The 21,300-nt window shown below is 39.2% G+C and overlaps 1 protein-coding gene across 21 annotated transcripts in view; it reads left to right on the top strand.

Moving 5' to 3' along the window:
- The window catches only part of LOC118270887 (neurobeachin), a 364,981-nt gene that overhangs the window by 61,175 nt on the left and 282,506 nt on the right, over positions 1 to 21,300 (top strand). For 12 of the 21 annotated variants that reach the window (XM_050695972.1, XM_050695969.1, XM_050695971.1 and 9 more), the window contains exon 1: positions 15,228 to 15,282. The exons of 2 other annotated variants lie outside the window; for them this stretch is intronic. The gene's annotated coding sequence lies outside the window, so the exon portion shown is untranslated. Of the gene's footprint in view, positions 1 to 15,227; positions 15,283 to 21,300 lie in introns of those variants that run through there. 7 more of the 21 variants (XM_035586678.2, XM_035586675.2, XM_050695976.1 and 4 more) reach the window with 1 other exon arrangement.

Genomic DNA, 21,300 nt, shown 5'->3' with positions numbered 1-21,300 from the left:
CAATGGACATACCACAAACGGAAGTTACGTCAATATAAAAAAACTCAAATACAGCGCTCAATGGCGAACCTTTTTACTGCTATCACATGGATTGAAGGGATCCCTCGTCCCGCATGACTTCCGCAATGGCCATCGCTCACGTATCGACATACCAGGATCACATAGAGTAGACGGCACTTTCGGATAAGTAAAGGAAACAAATATCATTGAGTCCCTGGCGGGCGGGTCCTAAGGGTCGCGTTCATAAATAATTTAGTTTGTGCCGCGAACCGTGTAACCAGAGATGTGGCGGCCGCGCGGGACGTGCTCATTGCTCATCTCCTGATTCCAACTTGTGCCAACTACTACTCATACATGAATATTTGTTAGGTACTTTGTCTTAAATTGTTAAACGATTAACGCATTAACGTAAAATAGTTAAGACGTGCTAGATATGGAATTCACTTGGTCAAGTAACCATAACCAATATTGTGATACCTATTAATCTACATTCATAAAAGCTAGCAATGTGTACCTCATAAGTCTGTAGCGGGATTCCAAAAAGTACGGACTTAAACTTGACATTCATATCTACATCGCTGATACCCTTCTCAATATTGTGATAAAATATGTCTGAAGCCACAATCAATTGTAGGTTTGAGAAGTGAAAGTTACCACATGAGTATACATCTCGGTTACGAGCCATCCCGGTTTTATTGCTTCTAAAAATTGTGAATCCGAATCACGCGTCGAAAGTTTCATTCTACATAAATCAGTTGGGAGTTTGCACGGCGGGTATATTGGCAGCGCGTCAGTTCCCGCCGCCCGGCGCCCACACGTCGCAGCCTTCCAACACCTACGCGGTTCCCAGCTATTTCTGCCTCCCCGAAAACGTCCCAACTTGATTAAAGTAGGGGCACAAATAAGATCTAAATTCCAAAGCAGTTACCGAAGCTTTAGAAGTGAGCATTTGTGTGTACCTGGCACCGGAAAATATATTGAGAATTGGGACAGAACCCACAAATAAATTAATGGGTTTTAATTAATTGGACGGCAATCGTTGGATTTCTGGTTAACTTTAAAAATCCTACGTTATGTTTTAAGTAGGTGTTAGTATAACGATTTCTGACATCTGTTCTTAGCCGCTTCTCAAGTAGCAGATCAATTAACCCGAACTCCGGAACAATGCAGACGAGTGAAGGCTACGTGTTAATCATGCAGGCACTAACTGACACTGGTAGGCCACTAACGAGCCCCTCATTACGGGGTGGGCCCGCAGCCCCGCAGCCCCGCAGCCCCACGACCCCGCAGCCGCGCGGCAAACACTCCACGGCTTTGTAACACTAACCAATTACATTATTTATCAGCTAAAACGGACCAACCATGTACTTCCACTAAGATCTCCATGTCCTGAAATTAATTTCGCATGTGCTCAAGACGGAATCATGTATTAGTTAGCAGCCACTCACTATCTGTTTGGTTCTATTACAAGTATTATCGCTGTGGATGTATAGTTTGAGTGTCATCCGGCGTGTAATGATAATGGAGACTAGTTTTTTTTTTCAGATACAGTATGTTGTATATAATCCAACATTGAAACTTATCTCATTTATTGTATCGTTTGAAGTTGTAATTATTGTTCAGTTGGCCACTTCATACGTTTGAAAGTCCCCTGTACTGTCCCATTGACGCAGGTACTACTATATTCAAAGTATTCGAAGCGTTGTAGCAATTCTCTTTATTATTGGTCCAATTGATTCCCTTCATAATAAAACCCTCCCATTGTCGACTGTAATTACATTTACAATTCGTTGTTCTCTTTCATTATCGTACAGGGATTTTGTAATGAACCTCGTTATATCATATTACACGCGTGAGGCTACGCTGCTCCTGGAAAATAACTGATTGCAGTATTGACGCTAGCATTTCCAGCTACTCTACATTGACGTACTATTTTTTACTTTATTTACAAATTACTGAAGTTTTAAGTCTTTGACTGCCAATAGAAAACTGTTGACCACAAATCCTCCGCTAACGTCGATCACCGCTAACCTGGTTGTCACGGCGTTCAATGTGTTAAATACTATTTTTACAAAGAATAGCTAATAATACACATTCGGTGTACCTGTTCAATAACACTCCATATCAAGCCATTGGATTTTAAGACCGTAACCGTGAAATTTAATTAATGAATACGTTATCACAGAATATAAGACAGATCAAAGGCTCATACTATACAGCTCGTTAGTAAAGTTATTGCTTGCACGGGGTAAAAGGATCCTAGTGCGGGATAAAAGGCATTCAGGTTTGATCTGCGGATCCAAATATGTTACTGAGCTTGAGTTACTAAAATTTAATTTAAAAAATGAAAACTAATTTCCAAAGTTCAAAACAATGATGGATAAAACTCGGCAATGTTCCATCATCGTGAATATTCTACAGATTTGTTTCAAAACTCAAACGTCAATCCAGTGTTGCCTGCTCCTCCAGGAAACCGTTTTAATAAATACTCCATACGTTCGGAATAAATAAGCACTTGGCTGTTTGAACTTGACGGTCCTTTATGGAAGTGAAAAGTTACTCTTGTTGTTTATTGTGTTTGTGTTACAAAAGAACGTTGCTAACGTTCCTACGGCCCCACGGTAACTGAGCCTTTCTACCCAAATGTAAATTACATAAATATTTTTTCCAAATGTTTACGGAATGTTCAGCTTTGTGAAAATTGTATGAAATGTATGCAGATTGTCTGTTGCGTGCACCGACTTCCGTATTCATATTTGAGCCGAGTGCGGTCTAAACACGGACGCTATTGTCCTGCCTCGATGGAACGCTGCCATTATGCAAACAACTCACACGTTTACCTTACCACACTCCTAATAACACGCACTCAACCTTAAACACACAACCACAACGTTCAAATTCCATTGAGCTGAATACCTTGACGTTTCCTCCGCACGTTCCAGACGTTACTTAATCTAGACTTTACGTGAAGCGGTTAAAGTTTACAATGGCATACGGACTCGTTAACTCAGGCGAGGCTACGGGAGCCCCATTCAGTATTTAGGTTTATCTCAAAGCCACCTGTATTTCAAGGGGATATCACGGCAGTGCATGGCTGCCGGCTAACTCGTGCTTAATTCGGTTCCATTAAGATTAACTTTTGCATAACCTGTTTTAGGTGCAATTTATCTTTGCTAGTTAAATAAGGTCTTTGATTGCTTGATGCTAAGGTTGAGAATTGATTGTGATGTTAGTGATAAGTTAATAACATTAGGTAGTATTAGTGGCACCTCATTGTATTGTTTGCAAAATTGTTTAATAGACGTATTGATATCCAACTTTGTTGGGAAACTCTAGAACAAGTTAACTGCGTTCAATAGTGTCATAAATCAATTTCCTTTTATTAACATTTGTATGATAATTTTATTAATTTAAAGAACATAAATCAACAATAGTTGATGGGTACTGAGACCACCGAGTGCTTACGTCATTGTGTGCAATGTTAGGATTTCTCATTCATGTTTAATAGCCATTTATAAACAAATATTGTTAGTATCAATTACATAGCTATAAAATATCTCCGTACATGTGACAGTGAAGTTAGAAATACCCATAGTTTTGTATTACCTACAATCGCCTATTTATCAACACAATGTTAAGTTACCCGGACTGCGCCATGCCTGAAAATATCGGAATCAAACATAACCGAAATTCTGTTTGATTATTTCTTTCCTTTGCAATTACCTACATGATACGCAATTTGCAATTACCTATAGTATACGTAAATATTTGTATAATTTAAATCATATGTAATTTTGTCAAAGTATTTTCCTAATATATTCTATGTTTTCTCTTTTTCAGGTAAGTCACGTGTAGCGGTAATTCACCTCCGCTCCGAAGTCTTCGTGAAGTAAATGAATAATTGAAACAGTATGTACATTGTACAGTAATCATATTACGCAAAAATCGTTGACATCACAACAAAAATTAAGTTAAGGTAGATCCTCGTTAATTTTTCATACGACTAGCGCCATCTCTGCGTAACCTGTGGTACTTTTTCGTTGGAGGGTTGAGAGAGGTCTCTGCGTGCTACCCTCGCGGCGACAAGCGGTACTTCAACGAAACGAAGTTTCTACTTACTGATTCACAGCGCTGTGCCGAGATGGCGCTGGCTGCGTGCCAGGGTGGAAAACAGCCTGGCTCCCGGGTGTGTTTAAGTTTCGCTAGATGTCGTTGCAAGAGCTGTACTGTAACTAAGGGATGAACTGAAAATTTTTATTTTTCAGAATTTTTAACAAGGACAAAAAAACATACCCAACTTCTATTTATTACTTAAAATGTATAAGGTTTTTATGTGTTGAATTGTAGGCTTGAGCTTTTTCGCTTAAGTAAATAGCTCAACATCTTATCCGTTACTTAATAAGAATTCCAATGGCATAAGTATACTATTAGTAGAATGGAGACAGTAATTTCTATTGAAATATTAATATGATGTAACTTAACTTCTTTGTTTATCTTACCCACTCTGATGAATGTAAAAGGGGTGGGTTTGTTTCACAATACATCAAATAAACACATAGGTTTACTCGGAATACTCCATCTATCCAAATCATTTCGCAGAATTCCTGGTTTGGTCAAATACCTACATTCATATATACATTTAGCCAAATTGAACAAAATGTACATAGTTGTTACGTGGACCTTTTTGGATAAACAGTCAAATAATATATAAGTAGATTTTCAGAAATCCTTAACCTTGTGTGTAAACACACCGCAATCCACAACCCTTAAGACGTGTACTTTTCCACTACGAGTGTGTTCTACTGTAAAATAATACGTAATTTTATGAAGTATAATAACATACAAGAATGAAATGTTCTCTGTACAAAGTTTAGCATTTTGTCACAAAAGTATAAACTCCACCTGTTCAAAATGCTAAATAAAGTTAGATATTTTGTCGCTGCATCCGTTTGTGCAGAGCGTTAGTACGCGGACAACATAGAACAGTGCCGCTAGTTACAAACGAAACAGTGTGAAAGGACACTCAAGAGCTCTGCCGGTATTTTGTTTTCTTTGTCATCTCTGGTGCCCTGGTACTTGTGCATGCTACACCAGCACTGTAGTGACTTTGTTTTGTTGTTTGCCTGTGGCCATTGTTGCATTTTTTCTTAACTTGCTTTTGTGGAAATAATATCCTTTTATGAAGGTGAATATTTTGTTGTAATGTAACTGAAATAAATGGTTTTATTTATTAGCTTTAAATATACGTTCTAGTTACCTGTAAAGTTAGTTGTATTAAGTAGTGTAGGTACTTGTCACATTTTGTGACAGTGACTACGTATAGGTATATTTGTGAAATTCAATTGACTGTTAGTTCAATAAAAAATAATAAAAATGTCGTGTAACTCCTTAAACACGTCATATGGTTGGTGACCCGACCTATCCGTGGGGATGTAACAAATAATATGTCATTCTGCGGTTTCACCGGACTTAGGCTGCGTGTCCACCCTGTTTTTCTGACAAATACGCGCCCGAGGCCCTTTGCGACCATTAAAATTAGTTTCCCCAGACAGAATTCTATTTTACTCCCGAAACGCCCCATGAGGGTTTACCTACCCAGTACCCTCTTGTTTTTCCCTGTCGTAAAAGCGACTGACTTATGGTAACGAGGTAATTGTTAAGCTGGCTACCATTAAACGTGATCCCTAATCCAAAGAATTTTTACTTGTTGAGGGATTATTTTACTGAACCCTTTCAATTGGTGGTTGGATGGAGCTTGAACTGAACTGCTGAAAAAATATACTAGCCATTCCGTTTTAATTCATTACGAAAGTTTTAATATTTAAATAACATCTCCAAGAATATTTTTCTTGATGAAAAGAGCTTGTTCAAACGTAATACCTATTTATTCTACGTAGCATACGTGTGTGTGGATTTTTCCGTAATGATGAAAACAGTGGGGATTATTACGCGACACCAGGATGTCATGACGTGAAGGAGAGTCAAGCCTTCTTGTTGCGAGACGCTTTGTTAGCGACGCTTTTCAAAACTCAAGTAAGTTTCACTAGCGACTGCGCTGCTTTCAAATTATGGTCCGCGGTATAATTATGTTTTAATTAAATGTAGAGAACAAGCACCGCTGCAGCGGGTCAGCGCATTTCTTTATGACATAATAACAAGTTGATTTACTACGATTACTATTTGAAGTATAGTGTTGAGAAGAACATTATTCTCGTTCTGGTATTATTCTGTTCTTTTTAAACTATAACCTAAATAAGGATGTATTTAGATACTAGTTTAAAACTGCATGACGAAGCTGTATTCTGTATCGCGTTGAATATCCTGTTATGTCCCGGTGTCGCATGGCATTCGAAAATCCACTGCAATGAATGAAATTGTAAAAGTGTAGGCGATGGTTATCGATCCTGCTACCCATCGCATGCGAGCACTCTGCTGTCTGGGCTCAGCTCCGCTGGCGGTTGGCGCTCCGTTCGACGGCGGAGCAGTGTGTTCACTTTAGTAGGTACGGATAGTAATAAATTCAAGTCACATTGCCTCGGGCGAGGACAGGCGACTTTATTAAATGCCCTCCCGGGTGTGTAGACTCTACTTTGATAACCAACCTTGCCGAACAAGTTTCTGTTGTGTATCCTCCAGTTAAACGGAGACATGATAAAAATTTAATACCGGCTTTGAAATATTTTCTCTAGATATCCGCACTCAAATGTTCCTCTGAGCTTTACTAGTCACTACAATCGTAGCTAAAATCGTTTTCCTTGTTGGGTAACGTATTTGAAAATTAATTTGTCCTTGTTACGGAACTGGAAAAGCGTTTCGCTTTACATGTACGCTTCATAGCACAATGTCTCCCAATCTGTTATTGGCTAGGTATATTTTGGTACGTACCTTGCAGCGCGTGCATAAATATTGCCACTGGCAGAAATGTATGACGTAACCGAACGTTGTATGTTTACACAAATACGTGTGTGCGCTGCCTCTGTAGCAGTTTACTGTGAAATTTGTTCCACACATATTTGTGAGATACGGCAAATATGCAGCTGTAATATTGCTTATATTGAAAATTGTCGGTCGTCGGAAACGTCAAAATGCAAGATATTCTGCGCGATGCATAGATGATAGCTTGCTGCATATTATGGCCCGCGCCCTGGGGCCCTGTGACCCACATACAGTGCCGTACATACAGTACGCGACCCCTCGCCCTGCGTACCAGGTATTCAGAACACGGCAGGAGGTGAGCCTACCTAGTGTTTCCTTTGATCACGACGCTTCTGCCCCAGTTGGCAAGCGCTGTGCAAAGGTTTGCAGTGCAAAGGTTAATTCTTTTGTCACCACGGCATGTCACGAAGTACCCATTGCTTTGTTTGCCATACCGATACGTTCACTTTGTTTTATTGAATGACGTATGACGATATTTCGGGGAAATTCTGGTGGAATCTTAGAGTTAAATTGTATTTGAGTTGAAATATGCACTTGGAAGAAATGTACCTATTGTGAAACCCATTTCCTTAAATACTAAATGCCGAAATTTTATAACGTTATTATTGAAAAATAGTACTTTTTACTTTAAAGAAACCGTGAGCATAAATTGTTGAGTAAATCCGATCGGTAGGCTTGTAAAGCTTGTCTATTATAAACGCCTCGAATTCCTCCACCCCCGGTGTTCCCGGCTCCCGTAAAAGGTCTGAAATCTGAGGTTTAATATCCTCTGCTAATTAATTTCTTTTCTTGCCGAAGCTATTGTGGGGTGCTCTCCGACTTTATGTACGTAGGTATATATTTTCGAATCCCTTTTAAGTTCGCCTACATTTTATGCAGTCAGTCTGTTAGGTACTAAAATAAAAATGAAATGTATATGGGTCCTTTTCATTTTCACAATTTATTTCATTGACTATTAATAAAAAAATAGTATTAATTTAGCTTATTAAGTAAATGGGTTAAAAATCTATAATTAGGATTGTCAGGTTGTAGTTATCGTGAAATCATGAAAGAGTGTGGTAGCACTCTATCATCTACGCTTGATAAACGTAACTTATGTATGTGTGTTTTAGACCAGCATTTTCATATTACACATACTTCATAGTTCAAAATGTGGGACTGTGTATTAATTCAACGCTCTTAATAAAGATTTATTAACTGTATTGGACTGTGGCCATGGTACTCGTCTTGTCTGAGACAGATAGACAATCGTGCGCACGGTGGCAGATAGTTGCATATGTCGGTACAGAACGATGCGGTTGCATGCAAGTGGTTGTACATCGGTGACAGTCCTTTGTGCCCGGGCCGCGGTGGCTGCACACTGCACATGCGTCGCCAAATGGAATGTGTAACCGACACTTCCTTAGGGCCACCACTACCTCGAGACTATGTTTGCCTAGTACTCCAATTGCCAACTTACATGCTTCTGGATAACCAAATTCTATTCAAAATGAAAAGTTATCAACTATACTTCTGTTACGAGTATTATGAATCATAAAAAGGTTGAAACTTCATTTCTCTGAATTAAAATCTAATTTTCCAGTTGTGCATTAATTGTACAGTTTTTCTGTTCTCCTGGTCGATCGTAAACGAAGTAGCAACTTGAGAGATCCAATTTAAGTTTGCTCTGCTTTTGGCGACTTTACTTCGACTTAACTATTGGGTGTAATTTAAGAGCGCTATTACGGACTTAATAAATTATTGAAAAGTTGTGTGTAGAAAATGGAACAAATAATTCGCTTACAATATTTATTAGAAGGGAAAGAAAACGTTTGTAATAGTTACTGTTCTTAGTTTCAACATTAGTATGTGTTGACATTATTGTTCAAAGATATTTGCGTGTCTGTAAAACGTACTCATTAGAATAACCATAATTACTTTGTAATATCTAAAAATAAGTATTTTGTGATTCCTCCGCCGCTCGTGACTTCAGCCAGCCGGCAGCGGCGCGGCGGTGGCCCGGCCATCAGCCGATACTTTTCAACTATCGCACATTGGTCTGCGCCGTTGCGGAAGAAACGACTCGCCCATTGTTAGGAATCGGAATTCAATCCCAAGTTTTCATTTTACTTTCGCAGTTACAACTTACCTGTTAGATAAAAATAGCATTTTCGTAACTCAAATACTCGTTTCACTTCACTGAAACTTGATGAGAATCGAGAAATGTTTATTACACGAAAAGACTGAGACGGTAACGGAGAGTTAATATTAAATTAATCACGATATTAATCAAAGGGATAATCTCGACAGTAGCTCTATACGTTTGACGTTTCAACGGATTCTAATTAAATTACAGATGTTAAAGGCAGGCGTAGTAGCTAACTGGGTGATTAGATGCTCTATTAGAACATGTCAAGGAGACTGGAGACACGATTGACGATTATATACCACGTAGTTATGCGGAAATTTGTAATTTACAATTCTGTAAACAAAATATTTTCGATGAAATTAATGTTAAGCACCAGGATTGTTCTTGTTTCAACAAAATATATTTACCTGTATAAAATATTTCCTTTATTTACTTGTTCCCATGAAATTGATTATGAACCCAGTACGCAGTGTTGTAAAGCTGAAAAGCTTAGTAAATAAATAAATTACGGAGTATAATGAGCGGTGGTGTGCTGCCGGCTGTTGTAAGTGGATTACTCGTCCTTTACGCCACAAGGAAGGTGGTGTCTTTGTAGTCCACTCTGTGGGGCCCACCGCCTGGCGACAGGACGCGGTCTCGGAACTATTTACACGTTGTACTTAGTGAACACTCCTGTAAACTGAAATGAAGACAAAATTAGGAAATAACATGTTTGTTTATGTTAGATGTTTTTAAAAAAGTCACAGATGACAGACTTGTTAGTCAAGTAACTAATGTCAATGATAACTTGAGACCAAAAAGACCTATGTTCAGCTCACTCACTGATATAATGGTGATCAATACTTTTATTTCAATATCCAATTTACAGTGAGTACTTAAGTATACTTTCGAACTTAATAAAAAATGCAGAACAACGAGTGTTCTTGTTACCAAAATAGGTTGGAACAATATAAATGTATTACAATTAAATAAACTAGTTGTTATTCAGGCAACACTTTATGTATTATTAATGAATTCGTTTTGTTCGCACAATGTTTATGATAAAATTGAAACTAACGGACAAACGGTAATTTTGGCATTATAGATGAACAATAAAAAGTGGTTGTTCATACAATACATATAGAAAACTTAACGTAAGAGGTAACGACCGGTCACCTGAAGGCTCTGTTAATCGTCAGCAATGTCGATGTAAGGTCATCAATTAAGACGAATGAATGTCGCACAGATAAACTCTCATTTTTATTACACACAGCAACAACCTCGCGACCTTCTCGTCTCACATGAAGGACCTTTCGTAAAATATGGACGACACCAGTCCCAACACTATTGAAGGATCCAAATAGGAAGCTTTCAATCATTCATTCGAGCATTGCCGGCCGAATAACCTGTCTTCGTGTTAAAAATGTACTCGGGTACGACATCGAGAACCTACAAAATATGAATCTTATTTCCCTTGACGAAAATAGTAGCGAATTAATTTTCCGTTATTTCTCATAACTGTCAAATTACACAACCCTGGAGGATTGACTCGGAGTCTGCAATAATTACACGTCGACTTAACTTTGTATCAAACTTGAATTTAAGGGACCGCAATCAATCGTCGATCAATTTGCATTTAATCTCCCTGGAAGTGGCTGAATGAAGATTTTTTTGTGTAAATTATAAGTTTGCCGGGTGAAGGGGGCGGCGCGGCGCGTGGCGCGGTGGATGGCGCTCGTTGCAGAAATGTGTCAGTTAAATAGACGACCGCTTTGTGAGCGGGAACTTTCCAAACTCCACGAGGCCGTGAAAAGTGGGCGCTCTTGATTAGTTTGAACGAGGTTTTCAACCATTCAGAACCGACTTTCTTCTGAAACACCTTATTATGGACACTTTGATTTAAATTACTTTTGCATCGGCCCTTTCGGTTTGCATTAGTCAGATCGTTTGCGGTTTCAGAATCTCAATAAAGCAGCCAGCAGTGGAATGAAACGGCACTCGGTTCGAGATTGAATATATTCGATGTAATGTTATTTACATTAATACGTGTACAATGTATTGGATCGAAATCTCCTTTCATGTCTGCCGTACAGTCGCGTACAATACGCAGAAACTATTTTATACGGCGTCTACGATTGTGATGCGTCCTCTCTGCTCCATTGAACTGAGAAAGCGAAGATTTCTTTAGACCTCTTTGGATATACACTCGTATACATGTGCGATATTGAAATTGTTGTTAAATTGAAAATGGTTTCGTTCATGCAAGTAAAGGTCGTATCCGTATCACAATTCCGGTGACACAAAGGTAAGCTTGCGTAAGCTGTTCAGCGGCGGTGCACACCACCAAGCAAAGCAGATTATCTTATCAAGTTATCGATTATAATACCTGTAGTACCTACACACACCTACCTGCCATCTACACATGTGTCTCGGCCGATGTGGAGATCGTAATGATCATTTCGAGTACATGTAAACATTACGAGACGCTACTTGAGATTTTCATTACTCACACCACTATTTCGTATCTCGTTAACTTCATTTGGAGTGTTAATTCAATCAGTGGACAGTCTTGGAATTTAATCTTAAAACAAGAAACCGGTGAGGTACATGTGGTGACGTCACAGCTGTGTAGCAGTGTCGTTTGTGTTGCCAGTGTGTGTCAGTGGTGTGTCCTCCACCGCACGTAATCCTCCACATAATTCCTCCTTTGGCTTTGTGCCTCATTGTTACCGGCCGCCTGTGTTCTCTGTAGCTATTCCCTACATACATACCAGGACACTGCTCGGTGTACGTTTATACTACGTTCCCTTGTTCCCAGTATTCGAGTGGTCAGGATAGAAGCATTCAATTTAATTGTGATATCATCATCATCATTTCGAGAACACCGCATTAGTTGACTCGTGATTACATGGATTAAAACATATGTATTTACATAATGTTTAATCAAGCTTACTAGTTATTATAATCGAAACCTTTAGAAATCTTAAGAGATTTAGGTACTAAGAAAGATATCGATTATGGAAAACTCTCGAATATTAAAATTAAACGCTTAAAAATAATTACGAAGCAGGTCCGATATTGGTACGGACCCTGGATAATAAAAGATCGCCCGCGGCAATTAATAGTGAAAGTACCTGGAATAGAATAAACTTTTAAAATTATGATTGAAGAGCACTGATGTAAAATTTGGAAGACGGTGATTTAAAAAGTATTTCTCAACTTCGTATAAGCAAATTTTCACTCGAAGACTTTTTTTAATATCGAGAGGAAGCACTTTTCAGAGTTTAATTACCGTAACTACGATGGAATTGGTAATGAAACCTTTACGACGCGGAGAAATATGAAAAATGAAAAAGAACTAGGGAGTATTAAGAAGCACTGAGATTGCTGACGGTAGGAATAGCTTGGTATAGACGATCGGGTATAGATGAGTGCTAGGAAAACTCAGGCATTTCACAGTGTTATGGTCCGGTTAATTTTACATTCAAAATCGAAGCAGTTACTACTTCTCCAACAAATGTGTTGGATGAGTAATGCTTCCGACTGCTAGTTATAATCCGAGTGCGGAATAGTTGGCGATTGGAAGTTGGGCTGGCTAATGACGATAAGCTGCTCGATTGGGGCAGTAACAGGCAGTAACAATAATATCAGCTCGTTAGCGAGGGCTGATTGTGTTCCGGTGGAATTTATTCTGTAACCAGAGACTGTTTGGTAGGGAAACAAACCTATGATGTGGGTTTTACTTGTAATTAGCAATAAAGTAGAAGGTATAAATATTGAACAAGCCATAGTACGCATAAAGTTCTTACAATCGATATTAATTCTTGGAATATGATCCAATCAGACTGTCTGAGAAACTTCCCAGCCTGCCCAACCTCACCACAGGACTTCTTTCTTATTATTTCTTTCGTTGGACGTCGTTAATTAGTTGCCGGCACCCCCTCCCCTCCGCCCGCACCGTTGCTCGCAGTGAATTATTGCCACATTATCGCTCTCATTATTTTCTATTCATCGTCATTTGTACCTATTACGCTATCCACACCGTAACTTCTCACGGGTCTCGTATAGGCAACCGAACAAATGAATATTACATGTTGTTCATATCGCAATACTGACAATGGCGGACGCTGGACATCTTACAACTGAATTAATCATTCTTGTCGAATATGAAATGTCGGAACTTGTGGACGAAAGACATAACTTTTTAGATTGGATATTCGAGAAATGGTAGCGGACTTTATACGTCTTCTTGTTACCGAGAATTGGGTCAGTTTACTAATACAGCCGCTGAACCGAGATTAATTTAAATAAAATATATGTATGCTAAGTATATTGCCATGCGACACACACGAGCGGCGATAGGAATTTTTGCGACACAGCTTTATCAGAACGCGAATTATTTATGAAGATGTGTGTTATACTTTATAATTTGTATTTATACGTTTTAGATCTGAATAGATTCTTATCACAAACGCCCGACAGAGATATTAAAAAAGATTGAAGAGCGCCATAGAATTTTTACGACGGCGCCATAAACCAAACACGAACATTACCTTTATTGGTTTTCCTTCCAAAAGCTAGAGAAGATCTCATGTATTTAGGTTAGAGACAGTCTCAGGATAATGAGCGATGACTTAGCTAAACCAATCCGACCTGATTTACAAATGAGAGTGTTTGTCTTTACTGATTAAGCTCGGCCCACACTGGCATCTACTGCGAGACTGCGATAGTATCTACAGTTACACGTGTGCGGTGGTTTATGATACCATTTTTACTACCGTCCATGTCCAGGTGTAGTGGGGACTGCAATACGTGGTCCGAAATTAAATGGGAGTTGAATGAAAATGGTTCGGAGTTTCTTATTTTACGCTAGCCCCGTGGCCTTCCTTAAAATATGCTCTCTCACAGAAGTGACCGCTCGCTATTGTCTTTTGTTGTCTACCCAAATTTCTTTTTTATTCGCTGACTGCGAATCCCCGAATTCCTTGAATGTCCCCAAACAATTTAGATTGTCCGAGCGCTGTGAATGTTTTGTTTGTAATTTGCGTCACTGCTTATTGTACTTCCTAGCCCTTATCTTGTCGCCTAGTGGCTCGCCTACTGGGTGAGTAGAAATACATCGAAATCAATTGTTATTTACTCCCGCAGTGACGCTGTTTTCTCAACTGGTGTAACTAGATCTGTATTCGGGGCTACGTGATTTTTTAAAATGTGCCAATAGGAAAAGACAGTCGATCTAGAGTCTCACACAAACGATAGCATCGGACCCTAAACATGTAGTAATACACCAGAAGCCTCGGCCGACCGTGCACTGATTGAGAGAATTGCGGCCATCTGATTTCCCAATGGACTGCCGACTGAGGTTAAAATGGCAGTCGGTTTTGCTGACTCAAAAATTCGCAGCATGAGGGTACATGACGGTAGAGTAATGTCATTAACCAATATATTGTGAGTGATAAACATTCTGTGCCATTTTTTGTCTCAGTTTGTTAGAGGAGTAAAATAGTGCTTGTTGTTAATGGCGGCATTATTATCAATTCTCTTTCTAAATAGTAATGTATTCGGATGTGTCTGTATAAGAAACTACCCTCGGCAGTATCTGTGTAGTTACAAAGCTTCGCAGAGGTGTGCGACTCCCGGCCAGTGCTGCAGATGTCCCCGTGTCCCCGGCCGCGCCGACTATCAATTAGGAGCAGATTGTTATTCCCGGCACACGTCCACATTACGCAAATAAGGAGGAAAGCCGTCGAAGGACACTGAATAACTTCGGGGACTTTTACAAAGTACACTCCGACTGAGACGGACCTCGATTGAAAAGACGTTTCGAATCTATGGAATGTGCCAATAATATCGACTTAGTTTTTTAATGTTAACGGAGCCTTTTATATGCATTATAAGTTCGTAAGTATATGTTTAGCAGTTCCGATAATCGGCTGGCTGTAAATCCAATGTTATTATAACGTCCTTTTGAGTGGCAGCAATTGTCGATCTGAACAAATGACGACGCAGGTAATCCTACCGATGTTTTATTTTCCGGTAACCATGGGAATAAACGGACAACAGTCCTGTGGATAGCTCTCGTCTCATTAGCTTTCCCAATAAAATAATTGAGAGTTTCAGTAGCGGGGGATGTAGGGGTGGGGGGGAGTCGCGCGCCCGGGACGTTTCAGTGATCGGCCGCCCGCCCCGGCGCCTGTACGCGTCTCGCGTTCCCGCGGCCCGCGCCACCTCCACGTCATGTATGCTCACTGCGCGCTGCACAGCACCTCGGCCGTGTGCTCCGCTCCTGCCAAACATCAGTGGTGTTTATGTTTGCCTAACGCGCGCTCCGCTCGCCGCACAATGTGATGCTGTAGGGATACGTAACACACGGCCCGTTCTATCGTGTTACCTTCGATTGATTATGATATCCGTGTGTAGTGTGTAGTGTTATGTTGCGTATATCTCACATAATTTATTGGATAACTTTGATGAAGATGGCGCCCGAACTCTTCGCATCCATACCTATTTAATATCACTATACATGTTGGGAACACAAGCTTTGTTTGTATTGATTTAGGACCTGAAAGCTCAAATTATTGTATGACATTTCTGATTCGTCTCACAAAGTATTTGTCGAATGAAAACAAGCTTCAGCTGTCAATCACTGACAGATTAAACATACTTCGCAGCGCAGCTCTACGTAAGACGTCTCCCGAATTTCATTTGTCATTTTGGCTTTGAAACGTACGACGAGACGAGTATATAAATATTGTGCGAGGGTTGAGGGTACTCGCCTTAGTAACATGTCCCTTGTTTTTATCTTGAAATACTGCGAGAACTGTTTCCACTATACTTGGATTTTTTTAAGTAAAAAAGCACGTGCTGTCTACACAGGAATTCATAAATTGTCTTTACATTATAGCTTCTCAAACAAATCTCATTGTAATTAAATATGTTTGTACCAAACCAGTACCAAGTAAGAAACAAGCACACAGTACCGACGCCGCGGTAGAGTTGTGTCGGCGCGTGGCGCACCTCGTGCTGGTACATGTCGAACTACCTCCCCTGACACTATCTCTGATGCAGACCGGTATCGAGATTGTTGCTAATTTCCGAACTTGAGTACAGGAACTTGTGCCCGAGTCCCGCAGAACATGGATGTAAGACGGTGACTAATTAGCGAGTTGTTAATTAGTTGATACTGTGTCAAAGTCCCGCGCACTCGTCTGTAAGGACCGAGCCATTAGCTGTCGATGAGTCTGTGCGTACATTGCACAGGTGGCACTACTACCAACAGCCAATCAAACACTAGCACACGCTCCATTTGATGAATCAATATTTATGATATTTTGTAATTTAATCATATTTCCATAGAGGACGTTTGCATCATTTAGTATCTAGTCCTCATTTAAATCATCTCAGTCCAGTAATTTTCCTAAATAACACATAAACACGTGCCGCCGTGCACCTCCTTTGAAGGGAACAGATTTAAACGGTGAACGTAAAACGTGTCGCCTTCTTTATTTATTTTGCTTCAAAGATTTTACGTGTAATGTATAAATTCTCCCTACACGGGCAAACACATTAATGAACATTTTCCCCTACGTGTAATGTACGTCACAGTATCGAATGTTGGTTGCAAATATTCGCAAATTCTATGTATTCACGCGATGTTCTCGACCTGCCGTCAGATCTCGCTGCGATCTGCCCCACTCCAGCAGAAATAATATAAGGAGGCCATATAATGATAAATTGTGCACCCTTTTAGCGCGCCGTGATATATAGAAGTGCTCCTGAAATATAAATGATTTATTCAGCTGAATTACAACAAACACAAGATGACAGCACATTCGGTGAATAATTCATTATTATTGTGGGAGATATCTGCGATCCACAATCGCTGACGTGCTCGGTACATTAACTTGTTAGACCAGTCAATCATATTCTAGCCGAGTGAACATTCGCTAAGGCTGTAACAAATGACAGTTGCGAATAACTTGGAGCGAGTAAATCAAAGCGGCCAGTCACTAACGTTAATAGAATTTCTACCCAATACATCACGAATGGGTTTTGGTTCGCCACTAACCATTTTTAAATCCTCCGTAATCGTTTTCTACATTAGTGTCGTCAATCGATTTTGAGCTGTATTACTAGGGGGTCACGTACTTGATTGGTGTACAATGGCGAGGCGTCCCGCTGCAAGAGTTATGCCCCACATTTGTCGGCGCGCTGTAATCAACGGATCTTTTTTATCTTGCTATCGTTCGCCCCCCGTAATGTTGTGCGGATTCCATCAATGTTGCCGCTGACCTCACCGGGACCCTCCGCCGAGTCCCGACCTCTCGCTAATATCGCTGCTATAAGATATTGTTAATAACCCTCTTTAATCCTCGTGCTTGAGTTTTTATTTGCCTCAAGTACGAATTCATTCTTGTAATTTGTAAGGCTATGCCTTTAATATTACAAAATTAAAGTTTTCAAGCATTCTGTCGAATTACTCTAGACTGAGATGTTTCTGCGGTGCTGCAGCATACTAAATGTTGGTTTATAGGCAAATTAAAAAGTGTAATATAATTTTCGTGTAATCATAAATGATTTACAACTTGATTAAAATATTCGTTAATATTCGACAAAACGTTTCACATTAATCACACGCCGCATTTAATGAAGGCCCGAGATATTAAATGAAATTATTTCAGCGTAATAATTGTTTCTGTTCGTGTATCGGTATATGAAGCTCATACAATATGATACATATTGTATATTGCTTCAGTTTTCAAGTAAAACATGTGAAATATCTGTACCAGTCCGGTGATGCGACAGGACACGTTTTAATTTAACAAAAACGTTGCATCAAAGGCCAGCACACAAAGCGCCTGATGTATGCTTCCACAAAATATTTATGACCAACACCGATACACATACGTACACATTTATACATGTGTTCATATAGAAAAAGATAAAAATAAAGTTCTGTGAACTGTGTCCTAACAAAACTACGACTCATAAACAGTAAACTACTAGCTCGAAATAAAAGTTAATGCGTGATATTAAATGTGCATTAAAATTCTCTCATACTAAATACTTCAGCAAGTAATTTTGTTCGGAGAAATTCATAACATCAGTAACTAATTGCACACTCATACGTTATTATTACAGATACCATATTTTGTACAGATTTTAGCTAAAATCTAAACCATGCAAAACTTCATCTTTTTATTAAACTCACAGATATTCAATAACATTGTATATTTTAATAAAACTACTAGCAAAATCCACATTTTGTTATAAAAGCTTCTATTCGCAGTGATTGCTGATTTCATTTTATAAATGACTTGATACGTGTGTGTATGTGTGTGTATTACTGAGCATACAGCACACACGAGGGAGTAGTGCGTCGCATCGCATTGTACAAACTATGAAACTATCGAGGCAATGTTTTATCGAGCGTGACGGACGCCGCAATAAATGTTGCCGCCGGACGAATTATCTAATCTCTCTATAAATCTATCGGTAAATGCACGCCTGTGTTGCCATGTGCAGTGTTACTCAGTGAATGTATGTATCTACACCTATGTACTTAGCTTTGTATATAGATAGGGTTGAAGCTTCCTAAACATTTTCTTCATTGTGACTGACATTTCAGTATAACTTTCATATATGTTTTGCTATTGCAATATAATACTCACTATGAAAAATTTCACGAAATATTACTCATCCCCAAACGCGAAAGATCAAAGGATGTGACAAGAAAATAACTCGCCGAGTCATTGAGCAAGGATTTCATTAAAACCTGCAACATTCGACATTTGTACCGTTTGATATTTGAGAGTAGTTGCGTAGGCCGTGGAGGCTGGAGTCTGTGTGTAGGTGTCGCCGGCGACATTCATAAAGTTCACAGCAAATTACCACGATTGTTTAATCAAAACTATAGCTCCTTGCAAATAAAATAAACTAAAGAAATAAAGCGAACAAGTTTGCCACACTAAATAGATTCCGATAGCGAGCGTCTAATTGAAAACGCTAGACTTTGCGGTGATTGCAAAACGATGAGAAAAGAAAGCTAATTGTTTAAAGTTCTTTTGAATTCGTAAAGAATTGTTCGATTTTCATTCTGTTACTATTGCATTGTTAAGCCAGCTGGGCCGTTGTATGGAACTATTGAATTGAGTTAACTGAAAACTATTATCAACCTAATTCAATAGATTCAACGGGCGCCGCTACGTTGCTACGTGCGAGATCCAATTCTTACTACGCCGTAGCGCTACGTCGCGCGTAGCCGTAGCGCTACGTCGTAGTTATTTCGTAGCGACTTGAGCGTTTGAATTCATTAAACATTTTGTAATGTAATTTGAATAATTATACAATTAAAAACTAATATACTTACATATTTTTAGTACAAAAACGGCCATGAAACTGCACACACCCGCATGTGTATCAATGTAAACTTTACCAGTGCCACTGTTTTAGTAAGGCTGAATGTTCTCATTCATAGTGTGCTAGAACACAATGCAGCTATTACACGGTCGCATGCAAAGCCTCCGCCAACACTTTATTGTTTGACAACTGTTCATGACAAAATAGGTTGCGAATTTGTATGCTTTGTGACGTCACAATGATTCTCATCAGCTGGAAGATGTCCATGGTCGAAGAAAGGCCAGTTCTTTGTGGGGATTAGCATCAGCCACATAGGTTTTTGAAGTCGAAATAAGGTCGTTGAACTTTTTTGCCAGCAGCTGTCCGTTAATGCTAAGTAGCAGTGTTTACATACTTAGCTACTTCAATTATAATGACTCCTCCTTCCCATCAGCATTTATCACTGATATCGTGCGTATGTACTCGTGTACTCTCGTCGTGTACTCCCCGCAGTCAGTATACCTTCGTTATTCATAAAGTTACTCCAAGTTTTTGTTTTACATTTCCATTCGCATGTGAAGCAAGGAGCTCGTTCTGTGGTATTGTTCTAAACTTGTTTATTAAATGTTCCGACTTTATTCACAGATTTCAAATTCAGAGTTTGTGGTTATAATATGTCGAACTGAATTATTTTGACTCAGTAAATGCATAGGATTTAACTGTTACTATTGTGTATTGAACAAATACCTGATGCATTTGCTGATAACTTTTTGTAAAACTGCAAACTACGGTTAACTTATGACATTGTCCATGTCTTATATACTAAATGTTACTAAGTGCACAATTTCCTCAGTTTATCTCACTAAAACTAGAAACTGTAGATAACTATACAGTAAAATTCAACGTGTTAGGAACCGTAATTTCACATCTCAAAGCGTTTACTAGAAAAATAACTTAAAATAACTCGAGTCGCAGGTAAAGGGGAATGTTGTGTTTATGGAAAACAGTGTGTTAGTGGCACGCGGCGTGTTATCGCTCCGGCGTGAGTCTGTGTTGATACTTCATCCCGCCGCACGTCTGCTCGCATCACAAGTAGGACCACCAGTCCGTACGCCACACGTTATGTCATCTCCTGCTTCGTATGCATTCCTAGTACATATATGGCTCATAATTAAACGCTGGGAATAATTACATACTTCATGTCTGTCAGAGACACGCTGTGGCCACAGAATACTACCGCACGTGCACATGTGAATGTGACACGATTAACTGGTCGAGATGTAGCACTTACACATAACTAAACGATAATAGTAAAACTTATGGCTCTCTGAGATAAACAGCTGCAGTGAGGGATTTCTTTAAAATATACTAAAATCCGGGATGGACATATTCACAGAAGTTTAAAAAAGTTCGAGGCCTCAGACAATAATGAGACAAAGGGTTGATCAATCTGACCAATATAAAAGTTTTATATTATGAGCGGCATTGTGTACTTGTACCGTACTATATGAATAAAGTTTCTATTGTAAATATTTAACTCAAACAAGGGGATACTGATCCGATCAATACAATACAATGACAGACAGAGGTTGTGAGGGATACAAATCATACAGAGTCTGACTAAAACTCCGGGACATGATACATGCACTCAGCTACTTATCGCAGCATGTGAACATGTGTATGTGAACATTTGTTATTGTTTATACACTGCATTGATTAACACAGCCCAGTATCAACACGTTGACGGAAATAAAATAAATTAGACGTTGATCGGTGATCGGACTGTGTATTGGTAAAGAATATTTGATTGAGGACATTTTTCTATTGATTGTCTCTCACAATACAATATTTTTGTCTCGACACCGACATCTGATCGGAAGTTACGATTGAGTCACAAATAAACAGAACTACCAGAAAGT

The sequence above is a fragment of the Spodoptera frugiperda genome, chromosome 9 (genome assembly GCF_023101765.2).
Source record: "Spodoptera frugiperda isolate SF20-4 chromosome 9, AGI-APGP_CSIRO_Sfru_2.0, whole genome shotgun sequence".
Lineage (NCBI taxonomy): Eukaryota > Metazoa > Arthropoda > Insecta > Lepidoptera > Noctuidae > Spodoptera > Spodoptera frugiperda.
The sequence above is the reverse complement of the archived record's forward strand: the minus strand, read 5'-3'. Positions and strand labels throughout refer to the sequence as shown.